Source organism: Dendrobates tinctorius, unplaced genomic scaffold (genome assembly GCF_039654945.1).
Source record: "Dendrobates tinctorius isolate UK_male_01 unplaced genomic scaffold, ASM3965494v1 ptg000011l, whole genome shotgun sequence".
In the NCBI taxonomy this organism is placed as follows: domain Eukaryota; kingdom Metazoa; phylum Chordata; class Amphibia; order Anura; family Dendrobatidae; genus Dendrobates; species Dendrobates tinctorius.
In genome coordinates, this window is record NW_027361679.1 from 72,211,844 (window position 1) to 72,237,052 (window position 25,209).

Here is a 25,209-nt window from a genome sequence, read left to right on the forward strand (position 1 = left end):
GTTGTGTGAGCGGTACTTGAAAAATCAGTCCACAACATTGTCATGAAACCCCTGTCTCCAACGCCACTTCTGCTGTGTGCACCATGAACACCTCTGCCAAGCTGCCCCCGGCCCGTACGGCTCGTGTGAGAACCATCACCGCTGCTGTGTGCTGGGAATGCCTCAAGCAACCGATTTACCAGAGTTGCTTGTTTATTAGCCAATATTAGGTCAAGGTTCTCCTGTGGCATGATGTTTTGTAATTTGCCTTTATAGCGTGGATCCAGGATGCTGGCCAACCAGTAGTCGTCATCGTTCATCATTTTGGCAATGCGGGGGTCCCTTTTTAGGATCTGCAAGGCATAATCTGACATGTGGGCCAATGTTCCCGGTGTCAATGATGCACTGCGAGTGCTGGGTGGAGGAGCACTTTCTGGCAAATCCACATCCCTCCAGTCACGCACAAACCCTGTACCAGACCTTGCCACGCCAACATTTTCACTTGCCCCACGAGATGCATCCTCCTCCCCTAAGTAATCATCCCCATCATCATCCTCCTCCTCCTCTTCTTCCTCCACCTCGTCCAGGAGAGGTCCCTGAGCAGACAATGGCTGAATGTCATCAAGGATTCCCTCCTCCTCTTCCTCCTCATCAACATTGGCTGCAGACGCCTGCTCCTTAAGGTGCGTCAAAGTTTGCATGAGCAGACGCATAAGTGGGATGCTCATGCTTAGGATGGCGTCGTCTGCGCTTACCAGCCGTGTGCATTCCTCAAAACACTGAAGGACTTTACAGAGGTCTTTCAGCTTCGACCACTGCACACCTGTCAACTCCATGTCTGCTCTCAAAGTGCCTGGCCGTGTATCCTCCCACAAATGCATTATGGCCTGCCTCTGCTCGCACAGCCGCTCCACCATGTGCAGGGTGGAGTTCCACCTTGTTGCAATGTCGATAATGAGGCGGTGGTTGGGAAGGTGGAGCAATCGCTGCAGTTTCTGCATACGAACGGAGTGTACAGGCGACCGGCGGATGTGCGCGCACAGTCTTCGCACCTTCTGGAGCAGGGCTGTTAACTCCGGATAATTTTTGAGGAAGCACTGCACCACCTGGTTCAAGGTGTGAGCCAAGCAAGGTATGTGGCTGAGTTTTGAAAGGGCTATGGCTGCCACAAAATTACGGCCGTTATCACTAACTACCTTGCCTGCCTCAAGATGTACACTGCCCAGCCATGACTCAGTTTGTCGCTTCAAGTACTCGACCAGCACCTCGGTGGTGTGTCTGTCGCCCAAACACATCATCTGCAACACAGCCTGCTGACGCTTTCCACTAGCTGCTCGATAGGGGGACACCTCGTGTGCAACAGTGGCAGCTGCAGATGGAGTGCTCGTACGACTGCGCTCTGTGGACGAGCTTTCGCTTCTGGAGGAGGAGGAGGGTCGAACGCCTACAGCCAACTGTTTCCTATACCGTGGGCTAGGCAGCACTGTCCCACCACCGCTGTCCCCTGTGGACCCTGCGTCCACCACATTAACCCAGTGCGCAGTGATGGACACGTAACGGCCCTGGCCATGCCAACTGGACCATGCATCAGTTGTGAGGTGCACCTTTCCACTCACTGACTGCTTGAGTGCATGGACAATGCGGTCTTTTACATGATGGTGGAGGGCTGGGATGGCTTTGCGAGAGAAGAAGTGGCGACTGGGTAGGTCATAGCGTGGTACTGCATAGGCCATGAGTTCGCAGAAAGCTGCGCTTTCCACCAACCGATAGGGCATCATCTCAAACGAGATTAGTTTGGCAATGTGGGCGTTCAAACCCAGTGTACGCGGATGAGAGACTGAGTACTTTCTTGACCTACTCATAGTGTCTGGGAGGGTGAGCTGGACTTGAGAGCTGCATATGGTGGAAGTAGCGGTGGACAGGGCGGACTGAGAGAGGGTTGATGATGGTGATGGAGTTGGTGTTCTTTCTGATGGCCTAGATTCAGTATTTCGTTGATATAACAGTGGGATTCCCTGACTGCTGTGGCCTTGCAACGACACCTCAACATTTGCTGCTGTGCTAACCGGTGGGCTTACAGTGGGGGAAACAATGTAGCGTTGTTGACTACCTTCTTTGTGATCAGTTGCACATGTGGCACTTGAGGTTTGGTGTTGTGTCCACGCTTGCAAGTGCATGCTGGTTAAATGTCTAAGCATGCAACTGGTATTCAAATTTTTCAGATTTTTCCCTCGGCTAAAGGTCTTTGCGCACTTCTTACAGATAACCTTGGCCTGATCATGAGGATTTTGTTCAAAAAAGTGCCACACTGCACTCTTCCTACTTTGGCAGACATTTTGCGGCCTAGCACGCTGTGATCTTTTGACCGTCTGGACAAGCTGTCCAGCAACTCTTTTGATTTTTGAAACCTGTCTTTGGAGTGCTCCGGGCCTGCCAGATAACAGCTGTTGCGATGTCGATGTCTGCTGTGGATGCTCCTCCTCATCTGAGCTATTGGAAGCAGCACCCTCTTCCCCCAATGGATGCCAATCTGGGTCAACAACTGGGTCATCCATCACCTCCTCTTCAATGTCATGTGCACCTTCCTCTGTGTCACCGTGTATGGTGGTATAGTGTGCGGGAAGGGGCACCTGAGTCTCATCAGGGTCAGAATCTGGCTCTGTACACTGCGAGGACAATGTAGTGCTCTGAGTGAATGTACCAGCAGAATCATCTATCAGCGGCTGTGCATCAGTGCACTCCATGTCAGATTCATCTTGGCCTGGGTAATTCACCATTTCACTTGATAATCCAGGCATGGTATGTGAAAACAGCTCCATGGAGTAATCAGTAGTATGGCCTGCGTCATCCTTCAATCTTGGTTGGGGTGAAGGACACAAGGAACGGTGTGGTTCATGAACATGAGCCTCCAATGACGACTCAGTGCTTTTATTTTTTACAACTTCAGAAGAGGAGGCGATAGAGCTGGAGGCTGAGTCAGCAATGTAAGACAAAACTTTTTCCTGAAGCTCTGGCTTTAAAAGCGGTTTAAAAACACACATGTGACATGCACAATGTGAACAAGTCTGTTGGACCATGTTCACTCCACCCTGACTAAAACACAAACAAAAAGCACAGAATGACAAATGTGCAAAAATACCTTGCAATAAGACACATAACAGTAGTCAGCAAGTGCTGATAAAAGGTAATAACAAACACAGGGTATTTAGTCTATACGTTTTTTTGTTTTTTTTTTGTTTTTTTTTAGACTAAATGACCCCTGTCTATGTCATCACGTTGCCCACAGTGTCTGTGGATCCTGATTGGCTGAAAAAGAGCGCAAAAGAAAACTTTTGAAATGCGACTTTGGCGCGTAAGTCGCCGACCTCGTGGCCGACCTCATCCTAGGGTCGGGTTTCGTTTCATGAAACCCGACTTTGCCAAAAGTCGGTGACTTTTGAAATTTTTCGACCCGTTTCGCTCAACTCTACTACTAACCACTGAGCCAGCATGCTGCCCCAAAGAGACATGTGAGGGTTTGTTATTTTTACAGGATGAGTTGTAGTTCTGAGTGACACCATTCATTTTTTCATACCATAGGACATTGTGTGGCAACCAGAAAAATGGTAATTCAGGCATTTTCTTTTCTTTTTTTCTTTTTGCTTTAGAGATTTTGCCACTTGGATTAAATAATTTTAGATTTTCTTAGATTTTTCTTTTGCAGACATCAAATGTGTTTTTTTTAATATTCTTTTATTAGGGAAGATGAAGTGGTTCAAATTTTTATTTATTTATTTTAATATTTGTTTTAATTTTTGCTTTACTTTTTATTATATTTTTTAGTTTTCATAGGGGTATTAAACCTAAAAATTGCTTGATTGGTTATTCCATTGGCGGACACAGACAGAATAGGACACCTGTGCCAGAACAGCATTTGGGCCTCTCTTTGTGTCTGAGACAAACACTGCTTACTTCTTTAGAAGTGGAAGTAGACCCCCTTACTTCTCGGACCCCTGTATTGCAGTGTATATTGGAAAATATAATGTCTTTTGAAGCCCAAGCACAGGGTGGGCATCTTAGGAGTGAAAAGGTGGCAATGTCAGGGGCCATGAATAGGTCCTTAGCTGCTATGGCAGGTCGCTGGCATCTCACAATTGTATTGTGAAGGGGCATATTGTATTCGTATTCAGGCTCAGACTGGTCCATAGGGGAACAGGGGAATCACCCGGTGGGCCCCTGTGCAGATCTGAGCCGCATATCATCATTCAGTAACCAAACTGCCCAGTTTATTATTATACAGAGATATAGGTAAATTTGTGAATTAGGGTAGTGTAATATTTGTATGCAGGTGAAAAGTGCCCCCCCCAAGTCAATGTTACTGGTGGGCTCTTGGCACCCCAGTCTGACACTGTTCGTATTCCATGCAGAAGTGCTTCTGCAAGTAAGGCCTGTTTCATACTTCTGTTTTTGACGTCAGTCAAAATCCGCCAATTTTTTTAAAAAACGGATCCGCCAAAAAAGGGGCGGATCCGTCTTTTTCCCCCATAGTCTTACATTAGTGGCGGATTTTGACTGACGGGAGTCCGTCCCACCCGTTTTTGGACGGATCCACCAAGATTTTAGCGTCTCCCGAGCGGATGAGACGGACCCTGCAATGTTTTTTTCTTTGATGGTTCCGCTATTTTGGAGTGCGCATGCCCGGAAGCTTTACTCCGGGAAGCATTTTAACCGTGAAAATATCTCTCTCTCTCTCCAGACCGCAGCTCCTTTAACTTTTCCCTGCATGCCGACTCCAGCCACTCGACGGAGACGGATCCTTATTTAACGGCTGTGGCGGATTTAGCCGGCCGTCAAAATACGGAAATGTGAAACAGGCCTAAGGCCTCTTTCACACATCAGGTTTTCGCCGTCAGGCGCGATCCGGCGCTTTTGACAGAAACCGGATCCGGCGAAATGCAATGCCGGATCCGGTTTCCCCCCCATTGACTTGCATTTGCGCCGGATCGCGCCGGATGGCCATGCGTTTCATCCGGTTTTCGCCGGATCCGGCAATGTGTCGTGTCTGGAAAAAACGTCTACTGTAACGTTTTTTGTCTCCGGCGAAAAAGCCGGACACGCCGGATCCGGCGCGTCCGGCTTTTTCACACAATGAAAGCCTATGAGCGCCGCAATGCGCCGGATCCGGCGAAAGCCGGATTCGGCGGCCGGATCCGGTTTTTTGGTCTGAGCATGCTCAGTAGCTCTGCCCACAGGAGATATATAAAAGCAAGACAATGGGACCCTCAGCCACACCCAACATGCCACCCAAGCCAAGAACCAGGAGCAGGAGAAGGCAGCAGACATCTGCAGCAGCAGCACCATCAGCACCACCCCAAATGGAGCAGCAAATGGAACATGCTGAGGAGGGGAGTCCAGCAGCAGATGAGAGACGGTAATTATCAAATCCCCCATTCCTCCAAACTAGGGCCATGGAATATCAAGATATTCATTGGCCCTTTGTTTCTCTTTATTCAACAGCCGCCAAAGAGATGCAGCAGCAGCAGCAGCAGCAGAAATGGCATCACTGGCAGCAGCAACAGCAGCAGCAATACCCACAGCCATGGAGTCTGGCCATCAACAGGACAGCACATCTTCTTCTGGGAGCCCTCCCTCGCATCGTCAGCGTTTGACGGTAAGTTTTTATTTCCAAAATCCATCATCTCTGTAATATATGTCTATTCATTGACTTTTATTTCAAAACAGGAATCACAAGATGAAGAGGAGCTCCCAGAAGAAGAAGGAAGGGGTGGACAGACACCTGGAGTGGGCTCACAATTGGTAAGTTTTTTGCATCAAACGCAGAAACACAACATCACACTACACACAACACATAGAAAACAATGTTCTGCAGACCACACACAGCAAACAAATGCCTACATCCAAAGACATAACATTTTTTGTTTTCTTCTCTAGTCTTCCCAATCTGGTGCTCGGCCAAGAGGTCCTCGCAGTGCCTCCCAGGGTCGTCGGCGACAGCAACGCGGCGGTCACCAGCGTGTAAGTATAAATATTTTTGCTTTGTTTTTTTTCACTTTTTATTTCATTTCTTTTGTGGAGGCTAATTATGTTATTTTTGTCTTTTTCTTTAACAGCCTTCACAGCGTGCTCCCGACTCTGACGGTGAGGATGGAGGGATTGATGTGGACCGCCTCATCGATCTCGTCAGAGAAAGGGAGCCACTCTGGAATATGGCTGACCGCCGCCACGCTGACCTGATCGTTACCCGACGACTCTGGGAGGAAATCTGTTCTCTCCTTGTGGGCCACTGGGAGGACCTCGAAGCTCGGGCCCAGATTAAAGAGCGTAAGTATATACAGTACCGGTTGCTTGATGTAAACCAGTGTTTCCCGAACTCCAGTCCTCGTGGTCCCCACGGATCATGTGTTCAGGATTTCTATTTACTATGGAAATCCTGAAAACATGACCCCTGGGGACCATGAGGACTGGAGTTTGTGAAACACTGATGTTGTATACTAACCACTCCTTTCTCGTTTCAGGGAACAGAATTGTGAATCGGTGGCGGTCTGTGAGGGATCGTTTCAAGAAGGAGTTCAATAAAGAGATGCGGGCCCCGAGTGGATCTGGAGGACGCAGGAGCAAGTACAAGTACGCACAAGCCCTGTCGTTCCTCCGGGAAACAATGCTCACCAGAAGGTAAATATTACACACCACATGTGAAAAAAATGTTAGATGTAACTTTTTTTTTTCAGCCAGGGCCATACCATGTCAGTATTTTAATTGTTTTTTTTTCTCTTTATTACACAGCACGGTGAGCAGCACTCGGGAGCCTGCACGATTGGACCCTTCTGAGGCGATCCCTGAGGAGACCGGCACCGAGGGACACTTCGACCGCCCCGGTACATCTGCACCTTCCCAGCCTTCCCACACATTCGACCCATCTGTCCCATCCACCAGCACAGGAGCATCGTGGCCGCCTACATTACATGAAGCTGCTGGTGAGGAGATCGCTTTCCCTTTACCCCACCCTTCTGCCCCTGCCACCTCTAGTACACCTGCGGGTACTGGGCGGCAGCGGCAGAGGGGTCAGGAAAAGAGTTATGCGCAAGAGTTCTTGCATCTGAATGCATCTTTCCAGAACTGTCTCAAAGTCTTGTCAGAGCAAATCTCCGCAGGCTTTCAGCAGATCAACTCCAGCATTCTGGAGGTGAAGACACTTCTGCAAACCATGCATTCAGAAGCAAGATCTTCGCCAAACCACACCTTTTTCAGGTCTGTTGTGGAGCGCATGGCAACACTATCTCCTACCCAGCAGATGCATGTAATGCATTCGTGCCACGGTGCTCTACAGCAGGTTACCTCCCAACCTCCACCTCCCACCACTGTAGTTCCTCCACCTGCACCCCCTCCAGCCACTTTCCATCCTCCCCCTCCTATTACATCTGCACCCCCTCCAGCCACTTTCCATCCTCCCCCTCCTATTACATCTGCACCCCCTCCAGCCACTTTCCATCCTCCCCCTCCTATTACATACCAGCAACCTCACCAGTACCAGCAACCTCCCCAGTACCAGACATCTCCCCACTTCCAGCAACCTGCCCCGTACCAAACTCCTTCCCCGTACCAAACTCCTTCCCCGTACCAAACTCCTTCCCCATACAACTTTCCATCAACATCATCTGCTCCTACAGTCCCTGCCCAACCCTCCACTCCACCGCCCACCACCTCTTCTGCCTCCCACATGTCCACCCATTCTGTAGCTTTTTCCACACATTCACCTCTAACTGTTCCTTCCCCACCACAATCCCAGTCCTCTCTCCACACACCCAGTGTCGAAGTGTCCCGCAGCCCCTCCAGCAGTATTTCCACCCCACAGTACACAGATTTGTAATGTGTGTTTTTTGTAATAAAAATGCCCATTGGGTTTAAAACCTTTATTAAAAAAGTTTTTTGCACTTTAAAAACATTTTACAAAAAAAAAAAAAAATTTAAATAAAAGTTAAATTATCGTTTCACAATGGTTGTCTGTCATTTCTTTCTGCGGCGAACTATGTTTTAAAAAAAGGTTAAATACAGGGTATTTCAAAGGTAAAAAGGTATTCAAAACCAGGTATATAACTGTGGGTAAATTTTAGCTTTTTGCCACAGTTGTGTTCCTGGTTGTGTTTGAAGCAAAGTATTTCACCTAAAAAGTTGTGTTTATTGTTGGTGATTTCCTACCAATGTACACAACTTTTGTTAAAAGGTGAAATACTTTGCATAAAACACAACCAGGTACACACCTGTGGCCTAAAGGTAAAAATAGTAAAGACCATGACAAGATAGCCAACTTTGGTTGGCAAAGGTATATACTGTTGGTCCAGAAGGTACACAAGTTTAGGGCACAAATCTTTCACACTCTGTCATCCCAGTGTACTCTGCCTTGAGGTGACATAAAGTATAGTGGAAAATTGTCCCTGAAACCGTCACAGAACTTCTAGTGGTAATATTTCCAATGACAACATCCATCTTCGCCAGTAACTTGCTCTTCTCTCCAACCTGCACTTTCTTCTCTACAGCCTGTCAAAGAAGGGCTGTAGGAACATGCTATATCTAGTTTTCCAGTAGCCAATCCCGTTCGGAAGGCCACAAGGGTCAATTTAAAAAACCGGATCCGGCGTAATCCGTCGAAAAACGGATAGAAAAACGAATAGAAAAACGGATAAACCGGATGAGACGGATCCGGTTTTGTCTGTCAAGAACAAGACGGATCCGGCAGAAAACCGGATCCGGCACATCAGGTTTTACAAAACATTTGCCGGATCCGGCATTCCGGCACGACGCCGGATCGCGCCTGACGCCGAAAACCTGATGTGTGAAAGTAGCCTAAGACATTTAAAGTAGGTGCCGCTATCAGTGATTGACTGGTGATCTAGCAGCAATTTGAGCTAGATTTACTTATAGCTAGCAGATAACTGCATTAACGCTGCCACCACCTGCCATATATGAAGCTCGGGTCCTGTGCTCACTCAATACACTCACACCTGACATACAACCAGGGTTAGACTGGCCCACCAGAGAACTGGAGAATCCTCCGATGGGCCCTGGATTCTCATTCAGGAGAATTCATAGTGCAAACCTTGCTGCCGCTATGTAGCTCTTGAGTGGGGGAGAATGGTGGGCCCTCAGGATTAAATCCTCTAGTGGGCCCAGAGTTCTTCAGTCTGACACTGCATGCAACATTCATATATGGCGGATGTAGTAATAATAATAATAATAATAATAATAATAATAATAATAATGATGGGAGGGGTTAAAAGAGAATGTATCACCTCTATATCTTGCAAAATAAAACTAGATACTGATACAAAGTCTTTTCTTTACTGAACAGTTAATTTTCTGATTGTAGACGTTTTATTGTCTGCTCATAATTGTAAGCCATCTTGCCTGAGTTGGTATTTAGAGATATGCATTACACCACACACATGGACTATACGCTGCAATAGTTACTCATTGTCTTGTAAAGGAGAGATTGCTAAGCATGCTCTCTGATCTGTGCAGAGTTCATTGTACAGGGAAGAAGACGGGAGCTGTGTCTAATACCTATTTTGAATAGTGTGATACTGATAGTGTGTAATCTATACATATATAAATATGACATCATAGGTAAACCATCCCACCTCCATTGATGATCAGATCATTAGGGCCACAAAGAATCCTAGAAGTCAAGTACTTCAATACAGAAAAAAGAGAAAAATCATTGTGTACCTCTGGTAGTGACCTACAACCCACAGCTTGAAATACTGAGAAAAACGGCTAAGAAACTTCACCATATCCTACACAAGGATGACTGGTTAAAATTACTATTCAAAGACGTCCCCCTTGCTATGTTACAGGCAACCTCCCAATCTAATAAACATCATTATCTGAAGTTCAATGCCTTCAGATTCACCAAGAGGGAAATATACTTGCAATGGGAGAAGATGCAAAATCTGCATTCATATAGAGACCAACAACAAGATCCAAATCCCCAACACACAGCAGGACTATAAGATCCCCGGGACATTCACATGTTCCTCTTCCAATGTGGTGTATTTAATTCTATGCAATATACACTACCGTTCAAAAGTTTGGGGTCACCCAGACAATTTTGTGTTTTCCATGAAAACTCATACTTTTATTAATCAAAAGAGTTGCCAAATGAATTTAAAATCTAGTCCAGACATTGACAAGGTTCGAAAAAAAGATTTTTATTAGAAATAATAATTTTCTCCTTCAAACTGCTTTCGTCAGAGAATGCTCCCTTTACAGCAATTACAGCATTGCAGACCTTTGGCATTCTAGCAGTTAATTTGCTGAGGTAATCTGGAGAAATTTCACGCCATGCTTCCAGAAGCCCCTCCCACAAGTTGCCTTGGCTTGATGGGCACTTTTTGCGTACCATACGGTCAAGCTGCTCCCACAGCAGCTCAATGGGGTTGAGATCTGGTGACTGTGCTGGCCACTCCATTACAGATAGAATACCAGCTGCCTGCTTCTACCCTAAATAGTTCTTGCATAATTTGGAGCTGTGCTCTGGGTCATTGTCCTGTTGTAGGATGAAATTGGCTCCAATCAAGCGCTGTCCACAGGGTATGACATGGCATTGCATTGCAAAATGGAGTGATAGCCTTCCTTATTCAAAATCCCTTTTACCTTGTACAAATCTTCCACTTTACCAGCACAAAAGCAACCCGCAGACCATCACATTACCTCCACCATGCTTGACAGATGGCATCAGGCACTCTTCCAGCATCTTTTTAGTTATTCTGCATCTCACAAATGTTCTTCTGTGTGATCCAAACATCTCAAACTTGGATTTGTCTGTCCATAACACTTTTTTTTCAAATTTTCCTCTGTCCAATGTCTGTGTTCTTTTGCCCATATTAATCTTTTCCTTTTATTAGCCAGTCTTAGATATGGCTTCTCTTTGCCACTCTGCCCTGAAGGCCAGCATCCTAGAGTCGCCTCTTCACTGTAGACATTGACACTGGCATTTAGCATGTACTATTTAATGAAGCTCCCAGTTGAGGACCTGTGAGGCATCGATTTCTCAAACTACAGACTCTAATGTACTTGTCTTGTTGCTCAGTTGTGCAGCGGGGACTCCCACTTCGCTTTCTACTCTGGTTAGAGCCTGTTTGTGCTCTCCTCTGAATCAAGCAGTACATGCCTTTGCAGGAAATCTTCAGTTTCTTGGCAATTTCTCACATGGAATAGCCTTCATTTCTAAGAACAAGAATAGACTGTCGAGTTTCACATGAAAGTTCTTTTTTTCTGGCCATTTTGAAAGTTTAATGGAACCAACAAATGTAATGCTCCAGATTCTCAACTAGCTCAAAGGAAGGTCAGGTTTATAGCTTCTCTAATCAGCCAAACTGTTTTCAGCTGTGCTAACATACATGCACAAGGGATTTCAAGGGTATTCTAACCATCCATTAGCCTTCTTACACAGTTAGCAAACACAAAGTACCATAAGAACACTGGAGTGATGGTTGTTGAAAATGGGCCTCTATACACCTATGAAGATATTGCATTACAAACCAGACGTTTGCAGCTAGAATAGTCATTTACCACATTAACAATGTATAGAGTGTATTTCTGAATCATTTAATGTTAGCTTCATTGGAGAAAACTGTGCCTTTCTTTCAAAAATAAGGAAATTTCTAAGCGACCCTAAACATTTGAACGGTAGTGTATGTCCTGAGGATGGCCTCTATGTGGGAGAAACAGAACAGAGACTGAGAGCAAGGATGAGGTCTCATCGTCATACAATTACAGACAAAAAAAAACATTTACATGTGGCCAAACATTTCTGTGGTCCAGGACACACAGACAATATGAAAGTTGTCATTTTGAAAGGCAATTACAAATCACCGAAGCATTGCAGAGTCTGGGAATACAAATTGATTCTGCTCACACAGGACTCAATTTTTCAGGAGGATTTATGGCCCTCTACCAAGTCTGAGCTATTTCCTCCAAAAACAATGAAGGCACCACTAGCCTTTGATCTCACATGCATATGGGGTCCATAAAACTTTCACACCACATGTCTAATCTTACCTAATTAAGGATTCTCTCTTAAGGGTACTGTTACACTTAGCGATGCACCAGCGATCCCGATAACGATATGGATCGCTGGTGCATCGCTAAGTGGACGCTAGTGAGCTGCCACACAGGCAGATCTCACCAGCGACATAGCAGGGGTCAGGGGTTGTTACTTACCTGTCAGACGCGGCGATCCTGATGTCCTCCCGCCCGCGCCCACGCGTCGCTCGTCGGCGCCACAGGAAGCCCAGCAGGAAGCGCCCGACGAGAAATGATCCAGGACGTTCTCGCGCGACCAGCGATGAGCAGCGGGGGGAGCCGGTCAGAGGTAAGTATCAGACATAGCGATATCGCTAGCAATATTGCTGCTACATCACAAAATCGGTGACGTTACAGTGATATTGCTAGCGATATCGCTATGTGTAACGGGGGTTTTAAGCTCAGTGTTTGTTTATTGAAATGTCGATTTATCACACCATGTCTGTGCTCTTTAATGTATATAGTTAGGTTTTCTCAAATATTTTGTTATATCAGCCTATTCTGCCTCCATGGCTAAACAGCAAGTGTTGGGCGCTTAGACTGCAATACCATGGTGTCTGTTTACCATTACTCATGTTTATTGATGTCCGCAGATAGATTAACTCGACTGGAAAAGAGCATGTTTGAAGAGATGAGTAGAAGGGTTTCTTCAGCTGAATCCTTGCATAATGCACATTTACAGTAGGTAAAAAGAGACTTTCCTTATTCAGAGCTGTATAAAACGTGTGTCTCCAAGATGGAGAAGACTCAAAAATGGAGAAGAAGGGAGGGATTACAGAAATGAGAGTCACATGCGAGGGGGAGGAGACAACCTCTAAGAGGGACAGATCTATACACAGCAATGAACAACAACAATATAATTAAATGCAGTACTGTCCGTATGATTCAAAATCATGGGATATGACACAGTCTGATGAAGAGACGTAAGCAGTCTCAAAAGCTTACTTTGTAACATTATTCATTATATTTTGTTAGCCATTAAAAGGTATCACACCCACAAGATTCCTATTTTGTTTCTCTCACTGAGAGCACCTTATATATTTAATTGTGACGAACATACAAAAGAATAGGAAATCAGGATGGGGCAAAAACTTTTTCACACAACTGATATATATATTCATATAAAAACAATTCCCCCTTACACACCCACACCGCACATTTAAGAAGCAGGTACTGTAATACACTAAGGCAATTGAATTAATCTTATAATTGTAAAATACATTTATTGTTGTTTATTTTTAAAGCACTATTGATTCAATGGTGCTGTGCTCGTAAAAAGGGGTTTACATACAAAATACATAAATGAGTTACAATGAACAAATGAACAGAGACAGACTGATACAGAGGGGGAGAGGATAATCTAGGGTAATTCTGAAGAAGACATTAGGTCAGCGGGTTGCAGCAGCTCCAGTTGTAGTGTGGTGGCAGCAGGGTTATTGCAGGCTGTAGGCTATCCTGAAAAGATGGCTCTTCAGGTTATGTCTGAAGGCTCCTAAAGTGTGGAGGTTAGAAGAAGGTCTTGTGAGGACCGGAGATTACATTTGGGAAGATGTTGGGAGGTAAGTTTAGAGATATATAGAGGTGACAGTTTATGGATGGCTTTGTAGATCAGTGATGGTAATTGGGAATGGATACGCTGGACTTATTGCTCGGTGCAGTTGTAAACAGGTGCGGGAATGCAGTAACGCAGGGATTGCAGAACAAGGCTGTAAAACAAGGTTGTTTAATTGCCTAACAAACAACAGGGTGGCAATGATCTCCTCACAGGGGGCTAATAACATTAACCAATGGATAGTAACAAGGGGAGTAAACAAAGGGATCTGATATGCAAATGGCACTTATATTGGTCTTCTCTGGTCCTCATTCGAATTCAGTCTGATGGGAGTTGTAGTACCGGCAATGGCCTGCGTGGCATCCTTAGGTGGATCCAGAGAATCACGTATCATGTAAGCCCGAAAGGGCAGGGTCCTCTCTCCCCTCTGTATCAGTCTGTCATTGTTAGTTTGTTTACTGTAAGTGAGATCTGTAATTTGTATGTAACCCCTTCTCATGTACAGCACCATGGAATCAATGGTGCTATATAAATAAATAATAATAATAATAATCACGTTCCACCTCCTGGCAGTAACGGGTGGTCACCGGTTTTACCCGTTAAACCCCTAGTCCATAAGTCTGTGCAGCCAAAGTAAGGAGCGCTGCAGGAGTCTCTGTCCAACACATGTGCTGCTGCTACTCGTCTATCAGTAAAGGGGAACACACTTTGAATCCCTGCGCCTGGCACATACTCCTCCGAACGAGCACAGCCCTGTGCCTAGCCAGGCGCACAATGCTCTGCACACTCACAGTTTGTCTGGAGCTCTGGCTTAATCTCTGCCGTGGCTCATCTCCGCGCTGTCTGTCACCCTGCGGAGCGCACCACATGCCTGCTTCTGCTTGCACTGCTGGCGGGAAACTAACTCCTGCTTCGCACACTTTCAGCTCTGTTTCCGGCTTAAACACACCCCCTCTTCCTGGGTCATGGGACTTGTCCAATCCCTTATTCCTTCCCCCGGGCAACATGGGATGCAGCCTCGACAGTTCCGTGCCCGGCTCAATACAGGTACCCGCAGCACAGATGAAATGCAACAACATTGTTGAGGGCCTGGGTAATGTTGTAGGACATGGGGTTGCTTGCATAATGTCGTGACGGCAGACCGGGAGAAATAGTGGCGGGTGTGGACCGAGTACCTAGTTACGGCCACCGCCATCAGGTTGCGGAAAGCTTCCGTCTCCCATGAGCCTAAAATGCAACATTTCAAGCACAAGCAGATGAAAAATGTGTGAATTTAGTACTGTGGCGTTGGCTGCGTATTTCCGCTTGCGGTCCAAGGACTGGGGTATGGACAACTGAGCACTGCGTTGGGACAAGGACGTGGACGTGCTTGTTAATGGTGCTAGTTGGGTTTGTGTGCAACTACAGATGCAGGGTATGAGGCATCTTTGTATGCACCATGGACAGGGGATTAGCTTGCACACACAACAGCGGAAGAGCAGTGGTATCACACGCAGACACTGTTCATGGAGCTTGGTGTTCAACCAACAAAGTCGGGTGTTTTGCTGCCATGTGCCTGATCATGTTGGTGGTGGTAAGGCTGGTAGTTTTGCTACACCTGCTGATGAGGGCATGGCCGGTGGTGCAAATGGCCTTTTTGGGGTTATCGGCAGAGTCTTTAAAAACCAACAAGACTGGTAGGGAGACATTCATTGTCTCCCTCTCCCACACCACCTCCTCACCTTGACACCTGTCTTTTGGTGTTCACAAAGGCTCAGTTCTAGGATACCCTACTCTTCTCCATCTACACCTTCAGCCTGTGACAGCTGATGAAATGGCACGGTTTGCAATATCATCACTACGCTGATGACATGCACAACTACATATCTGTAGATGACATCACCTCCTTACTGACCAAAATCACACGTCTTCCCGCCTAATCATCCTTCTTTTCTGCTCGCTTTCAAAAAGTAGACATGGACAAATCAGAATACAAACATCATCTTTCAAGCATCTCACGCTGAGTACCCCTGAGAGCTGTGTATGCCTCATTCGGTACCACTTTAGTAGGAAGTAAACTTTGCCCTGGAGAAAGTGATTTTCCAGACATTCACTGCCTTTTTTGAACATTTTGAGCAGCTGTGATCTTCATCTTCTTGGTGTGGATGTGGAAATTTTGTAAGTCATTATCAATACCATCATAGTCCATATGTTGTAGAGATGAAGTCAGGTATTTCAAAGGGTTGGGGTTATGTAGGTCTTGTGGCATTCCTTTAGCAATGTTGGTTACACTTTTTTAGACTGTCACATTTGTATATTATTGGTAATATATGGGTGAAGATGAAGAAGCTTGTGCCACGGGTGTGTTTATAGATATGGATGGTGCACTGCTCTTTAAATTTAGTTTTTAACGTGCATCCATCAGTTTGTTTGGTTTTCCTCCGACACTGATCTGCTTTATATTAATCAGCATCTCACGAACATGTTGCACTTTGCCCTTTATACAGACATGTGTGTTTGGCAACATATTTGGGACAGGCATTTCATAGGGCGAATCTCACACGCGCATCTGGTACACCGATCTTCTGACGGGCATGAAACCGATTCTGGTAATTGATGGTGGCTAAACAATTAATCAGTTTTGGCTGCATCCTGGATGTCATACCTCCCATAGCCACTGCTGTTATTAATCATGTACTTTCACATTCCTGTCATCACCATACCCCTTTTCCAGATCCCTTCATCCAACGATTTGTCCTCTGTATTTTTCCTAAAAACCTGCACATTCCCAGCAGCAACTGTGTATGAAACCACGTTACAGTTTTGTAAGGTGTTTATGATGTCCCCCCCAAAAAAATGGCCACACTATGTTGATATCTACCCCCAGGGAGAAATGTTTGACAGCTCATACACTTAGTGTATGGGCATTCCAAGTCTAGGACACCAACTCCTTTAAATTGGGCATAGTTTTAAATCAGGCCTTCCTCCACATCTCATCATTCACCCCCACTAGATCAACAGGATTAACGTGTAAAATACTTGTTATGGAAAAGGTTGAGGTGTACCCCAAAGGGGAACATGTTTGCCAGCCAACACACTTAGTGTATGGGCATTACAAGTCTATTAGACCCGCTTCTTTTTAATGGGACATTTTTTGTTAAGAGGCCCTCCTTCATGTTTCTTCCAAGGGGGATTGGGGTTATTGGGGTGCATATGACTTGGTAGCGGGGCAGGCCTTGTAGTCAATGCATAAGAAAATAGAATGGGAGTAAAAAATGAATAATGTGAAGTGGATTTTCCTGGTCCCATCCAGTATGTGGGTTCAAAGGCATATTGGGGTGCATATGACTTGGTAGAAGGGTACGCCTTGCATTCAGTGCAACATTTTTTAGGGAAGTCCTCCTGAACATCTCGTGAAAGGGGTATTGGGATGTGTCATAATTCTTGGCAGCCCAGCCACTCACTGCATAGGCTATAACAGTTTAGGAGACCCACTGTTTAATAATGGCCCTTTAAGCCGACTAATGCTGCCTGATACCCCTGTAAAAATAGGCTCTGTGACTTTAAGAGTCCCTCCTTATTAAATGAAACAAGATGTGTCTGCTTACAGTTGTGGCCAAAAGTATTGACACCCCTGCAATTCTGTCAGATAATACTCAGTTTCTTCCTGAAAATGATTGCAAACACAAATTCTTTGGTATTATTATCTTCATTTAATTTGTCTTAAATGAAAAAACACAAAAGAGAACGAAGTAAAAAGCAAAACATTGATCATTTCACACAAAACTCCAGAAATGGGCCAGACAAAAGTATTGGCACCCTCAGCCTAATACTTGGTTGCACAACCTTTAGCCAAAATAACTGCGACCAACCGCTTCCGGTAACCATCAATGAGTTTCTTACAATGCTCTGCTGGAATTTTAGATCATTCTTCTTTGGCAAACTGCTCCAGGTCCCTGATATTTGAAGGGTGCCTTCTCCAAACTGCCATTTTTAGATCTCTCCACAGGTGTTCTATGGGATTCAGGTCTGGACTCATTGCTGGCCACCTTAGAAGTCTCCAGTGCTTTCTCTCAAACCATTTTCTAGTGCTTTTTGAAGTGTGTTTTGGGTCATTGTCCTGCTGGAAGACCCATGACATCGGAGGGAGACCCAGCTTTCTCACACTGGGCCCTACATTATGCTGCAAAATTTGTTGGTAGTCTTCAGACTTCATAATGCCATGCACACGGTCAAGCAGTCCAGTGCCAGAGGCAGCAAAGCAACCCCAAAACATCAGGGAACCTCCACCATGTTTGACTGTAGGGACCGTGCTCTTTTCTTTGAATGCCTCTTTTTTCTCCTGTAAACTCTATGTTGATGCCTTTGCCCAAAAAGCTCTACTTTTGTCTCATCTGACCAAAGAACATTCTTCCAAAACGTTTTAGGCTTTTTCATGTAAGTTTTGTCAAACCCCAGCCTGGTTTTTTTATGTCTCGGGGTAAGAAGTGGGGTCTTCCTGGGTCTCCTACCATACAGTCCCTTTTTATTCAGACGCCGATGGATAATACGGGTTGACACTGTTGTACCCTCGGACTACAGGGCAGCTTGAACTTGTTTGGATGTTAGTCGAGGTTCTTTATCCAACATCCGCACAATCTTGTGTTGAAATCTCTTGTCAATTTTTCTTTTCCGTCCACATCTAGGGAGGTTAGCCACAGTGCCATGGGCTTTAAACTTCTTGATGACACTGCGCACGGTAGACACAGGAACATTCAGGTCTTTGGAGATGGACTTGTAGCCTTGAGATTGCTCATGCTTCCTCACAATTTGGTTTCTCAAGTCCTCAGACAGTTCTTTGGTCTTCTTTCTTTTCTCCATGCTCAATGTGGTACACACAAGGACACAGGACAGAGGTTGAGTCAACTTTAATCCATGTCAACTGGCTGCAAGTGTGATTTAGTTATTGCCAACACCTGTTAGGTGCCACAGGTAAGTTACAGGTGCTGTTAATTACACAAGTTAGAGAAGCAATCACATGATTTTTCGAACAGTGCCAATACTTTTGTCCACCCTCTTTTTTATGTTTGGTGTGGAATTATATCCAATTTGGCATTAGGACAATTCTTTTTGTGTTTTTTCATTTAAGGCAAATTAAATGAAGATAATAATACCAAAGAATTTGTGTTTGCAATCATTTTCAGGAAGAAATTGAGTATTATCTGACAGAATTGCAGGGGTGTCAATACTTTTGGCCACAACTGTATGTGTCACACACCATATGGCCAGCTAAGGTTGGTAAATGTTACAATGACATTTCTCAGTGGATGCATTTGTTTTGGTTGAAAGCAATGTTAAAGTTGAAAAACGCTTCAAAAACGCTGCGTCTGAACAAAGTCCAAGTGGTGGAGGAACATTTTGGTCTGGGGTTAATTATTTTGCCTTATATACAAGTCATTTACCTGGAAAGGATGTACCTTAACATATTTCCCATTTTGGTTTCATTTTAGAAAGGTTTTTGGTACACCAGTAAAAATGGCATGAAACTCTGACAACATTGTTTAAAGCTGTGAACTAGGAGTCAGGAATGCTTCCAGGGGCGATCCCCATTATGTGCCCTTGTCATTTGAGCAGTGTTTCCATCATTTTCAGATGTTTTTAGATCTTAAAAGGACCCCCGGGGGGAGCACCCGAGTATTCCAATTTGCTCGACCAGAGCAACGAGCACGCGAGCATTTTAGTGCTCACCCATCACTACTTGTGACTATTCCAAATCTTCTTTAATTTGAAAATTATGTCTCTCACTGTATCTTAATTGAATCGTGAGTAGAGTTGAGCGATACCGTCCGATACTTCAAAGTATCGTATCGGATGGTATCGGCCGATCTTTAAAAAAAGTATCGGTATCGCCGATTCCGATACCGGAAGTCCCATTCAAGTCTATGGGACTTCCGGTATCGGAATAAGAAAAACCCTTTCCTGCCCTTGTACAGCCTCTCTGGGGTCTGTACGGGCCTTTCGGGGGGCTGTGCCGGCCTGCCAGGGGGTCTGTGCAGGCTCCGGTGGTCTGTGCCGGCCTGCCGGTGGTCTGTGCAGGCTCCGGGGGGCTGTGCCGGCCTGCCGGGGGGCTGTGCCGGCCTGCCGGGGGGCTGTGCAGGCTCCGGGGGGCTGTGCCGGCCTGCCGGTGGGCTGTGCCGGCCTGCCAGTGGTCTGTGCAGGCTCCGGGGGTCTGTGCAGGCATCGTCCGATGGGACTACAAGTCCCATCGGGCGATGCCTGCTACCATGACAGTGATTGACACATTAGCCAATGATGGGACAGTAGTAGTCCCATCATCCGGCTAATGTGTTAAATGTAAAAAAAAAAAAAAAAAATTACATGCTACATACATACAACATGCATACTACATACATGCTACATTCATACTACATACTACATACATGCTACATTCATACTACATGCAACATACATACTACATATATACTACATGCATGCTACATACATACTGCATGCTACATACATACCACATATATACTACATACATACTACATGCATGCTACATGCTACATACATACCACATACATACTACATGCATGCTACATACATACTACATGCTACACACATACTACATGCTACATACATACAACATGCATACTACATACATGCTACATTCATACTACATACTACATACATGCTACATTCATACTACATGCAACATACATACTACATATATACTACATGCATGCTACATACATACTGCATGCTACATACATACCACATATATACTACATACATACTACATGCATACTACATGCAACATACATACTACATATATACTACATGCATGCTACATACATACTGCATGCTACATACATACCACATATATACTACATACATACTACATGCATGCTACATACATACTACATGCATGCTACATACATGCTACATACATACTACATGCATGCTACATACATACTACATGCTACATACATACTACATGCATGCTACATACATACTACATATATACTACATACATGCTACATACATACTGCATGCTACATACATACTACATACATACTACATACATACTACATGCATGCTACATACATACTACATGCTACATACATACTACATATATACTACATACATACTACATACATGCTACATACATACTGCATGCTACATACATACTACATGCTACATACATACCACATATATACTACATACATACAATACATTCATACAATACATACATAGACATACAGTACATATAACATAGAGTAACATACTTACCAATACTTGTCACATTGTTCCCCGAAGCCATTGTCTTTCCGGAATAAATATTAACATAACAAACCACAAAAATACTCACCCACGATCCGAAGCAGTCCACGAGTGTGTCCCACGACGATCTTGGGTAGAGAACGGCAGCATCAGATGATGCTGCCGTTCTCTACGGGCTGCAGGAATCCAATGACGGAAGGTAGGTATCCTTCCGCACTGTATTCCTCCGCCACTTAAAAAAAAAAAAGTCCCTAGTCTCACTTTATGCCATTGCTGTGTGGGAATTTCCCACACAGCAATGGCATAAAGTGAGACTAGGGACTTTTTTTTTTTTTTTAAGTGGCGGAGGAATACAGTGCGGAAGGATACCTACCTTCCGTCATTGGATTCCTGCAGCCCGTAGAGAACGGCAGCATCATCTGATGCTGCCGTTCTCTACCCAAGATCGTCGTGGGACACACTCGTGGACTGCTTCGGATCGTGGGTGAGTATTTTTGTGGTTTGTTATGTTAATATTTATTCCGGAAAGACAATGGCTTCGGGGAACAATGTGACAAGTATTGGTAAGTATGTTACTCTATGTTATATGTACTGTATGTCTATGTATGTATTGTATGAATGTATTGTATGTATGTAGTATATATGTGGTATGTATGTAGCATGTAGTATGTATGTAGCATGCAGTATGTATGTAGCATGTATGTAGTATGTATGTAGTATATATGTAGCATGTAGTATGTATGTAGCATGCATGTAGTATATATGTAGTATGTATGTAGCATGCATGTAGTATGTATGTAGTATGTATGTAGTATGTATGTAGCATGCAGTATGTATGTAGCATGTATGTAGTATATATGTAGTATGTATGTAGCATGCATGTAGTATGTATGTAGCATGTAGTATGTATGTAGCATGTAGTATGTATGTAGCATGTATGTAGCATGCATGTAGTATGTATGTAGCATGCATGTAGTATGTATGTAGCATGTATGTAGTATGTATGTAGTATATATGTAGTATGTATGTAGTATTTTTTTTTTTTTTTTTTTTTTTTTTTTTAACATTTAACACATTAGCCGGATGATGGGACTACTACTGTCCCATCATTGGCTAATGTGTCAATCACTGTCATGGTAGCAGGCATCGCCAGATGGGACTTGTAGTCCCATCGGACGATGCTTGCACAGACCCCCGGACATCAGCACAGCCCCCCGGCAGGCCGGCACAGCCCCCCGGCAGGCCGGTACAGACCCCCACAGGGTGCACAGACCACCGGCAGGCCGGCACAGCCCCCCGGCAGGCCGGCAGAGACCCCGGGCAGTCCACACAGCCCCCCGGCAGGCCGGCACAGCCCCCCGGCAGGCCGGCAGAGACCCCCGGAAGGCCCGAAATGACGGCGCATCATGATGCGCACACACCGCGCATCATGATGACGTCAGGCCGTCAATCAACTGAACTTCCGATTCCGATGCCGAATTCCGATATTGAAAAAATATCGGAAGTCGGTATCGGAATTCCGATACAGCAAGTATCGGCCGATACCCGATACTTGCGGTATCGGAATGCTCAACACTAATCGTGAGACATTTCTATCTCTTTGAAACTGCTTCAACCCCTTTTTTTCTTAACTCTTCTGGAGAGATGACTACATCCTCTGAGGGTCATGTTCAAGTTAAGTGAAGTTTTGGATTGGATAGGATTGGCTGCAATCAAATCTGACTAAATTATATGTTACTCTGGATAATTACATCTAATAGTACCAATGAAACCATTCATTATGATATTTTTTCTAAATAAATCCAAGATATATGAAAAGGATAAAAACATTTTGGTATTGTAAACCTGAAACTGTTTTTCGAATGCACATTGTAAAGACACAGATTAAGTCATACCAGTTGATATTTATATCTTTGCATATAAAAATATATGTGAACCAAAAAGATTCATGTCCATATTCTAGTGCAATGAAATTGAAAGCAGAACAACAACAGTTTGATATTATAATAATAATAATCTTTATTTTTATATAGCGCTAACATATTCCGCAGCGCTTTACAGTTTGCACACATTAGCATCGCTGTCCCCGATGGGGCTCACAATCTAAATTCCCTATCAGTATGTCTTTGGAATGTGGGAGGAAACCGGAGTCCCCGGAGGAAACCCACGCAAACACGGGAAGAACATACAAACTCCTTGCAGATGTTGTCCTTGGTGAAACCCCAGCGCTGCAAGGCTGCAGTGCTAACCACTGAGCCACCGTGCCGCCCCATAAAGTACAAACTTCTGAATAGTTGTCATACAATAGTGTGCACAAAGCTTGAGTAGAATGCCTTTCTTCATTTATTGGAGCCTAACTGGAAGTCCAGCTGTTGTATGACAAGGTGCCATATAAGAAGTAAACCCCAACATACAGCTCTGGCAAAAAATAAGAGACCACCACATCAAAACCCTGTCATGGGCAACCTATTCTTCAGACTTGAAGCCCATTGAAAACCTCTGGAATGTAATCAAGAGGATGATGGATAGTCACAAGCCATCAAAGAACTGCTTACATTTTTGCACCAGAATCAGTGTGAAATCTGGCGGAAAGCATGCCAAAACGCATGAAAGCTGTGATTTAAAAATCATGGTTATTCCACAAAAAATTGATTTCTGAACTCTTCCTGAGTGAAAACATTAGTATTGATGTTTCTAAATGACTATGAACTTGTTTTCTTTGCATTATTTGAGGTCTGAAAGCAGCAGGTTTTTTTTTTTTAAATTTTGATTTCTCCTTTTCAGAAAAAAAAAATCAAAATTTATTGCTTGGCTATTCGGAGACATGTTGTCAGTAGTTTGTAGACTAAAAGAACAATTTACCTTACTCAAAAATATACCTATAAAGAGAAAAATCAGAAAAACTGAACATTTAAAAGTGGTCTCTTAATTTTTGGCAGAGCTGTAGATTTGGGTGGTGTCATCTGCATGTTCATTTGAAAAGTAGCACTGTTATCTCATGAATGAATTGCATTGTTCTTCGTTTTGGAAAAATGAAGTGGACAACCGTAATAAAATCCATTGAAATTTACCGTACATGGCCAGATTCAACCAGAAACCATTGGAACCATAATAGTTGAGTTTACTTTCCAAGGAATTTTGGAGTTGTTTATGTTGCTGTGTAATACACTATCATCACTGATTTCTAATAGTAGTAATAAAAAGGAAGTGTTTAGCAAATGTTATTTTTTGAGACATGGAATGATACTTCCATTTCAAGTAGACAGTGGTATTTAGATTGGCATTTATGTTACGGTCATATGTTGTAAATGTGGTTAGATGGATCATGTGCTTGGAACGGTTTTATTATTATTATTATTATTTATTATTATTATAGCGCCATTTATTCCATGACGCTTTACATGTGAGGAGGGGTATACATAATACATACAAAGTACAGTAATCTTAAACAGTACAAGTCACGACTGGTATAGGATGAGAGAGGACCCTGCCCGCGAGGGCTCACAATCTACATCGGGATGGGTGAGGATACAGTAGACGTGGGTAGAGCTGGTCATGCAGCGGTTTGGTGGATCGGTGGTTACTGCAAGTTGTAGGTTTGTCGGAAGAGGTAGGTCTTCAAGTTCTTTTTGAAGGTTTCCATGGTAGGCGAGAGTCTGATATGTTGTGGTAGAGAGTTCCAGAGTAGAGGGGATGCGCCGGAGAAGTCTTGTATGCGATTGTGGGAAGAGGAGATAAGAGGGGAGTACAGAAGGAGATCTTGTGAGGATCGGAGGTTTCGTGCAGGTAAGTACCAGGAGACTAGGTCACAGATGTACGGAGGACTCAGGTTGTGGATGGCTTTGTATGTCATGGTTAGGGTTTGGAACTGTCTTTGGGTAATGGGGAGCCAGTGCAGGGATTGACAGAGGCTGGGGAATAGCGGGGGGTCAGGTGGATTAGTCGGGCAGCAGAGTTAAGAATAGATTGGAGGGGTGCGAAAGTGTTAGAGGGCAGGCCACAGAGCAGGAGGTTGCAGTAGTCAAGGCGGGAGATGATGAGGGCATGGACTAGGGCTTTTGCAGATTCTTGGTTGAGGAATGTACGGATCCGTGATATATTTTTGAGTTGAAGTCGGCAGGAAGCGGAAAGGGCTTGGATATGTGGCTTGAAAGAGAGATCAGTGTCAAGGATAACCGCGAGGCAGCGAGCTTGTGGGACTGGAGAGAGTGGGCAGCCGTTTACTTTAATGGATAGGTCCGTTGGGAGGGTCACATGAGATGGGCGAAAGATGATTAATTCTGTTTTGTCCATATTAAGTTTTAGAAATATAGCGGAGAAGAAGGATGAAATAGCAGACAGACATTGAGGGATTC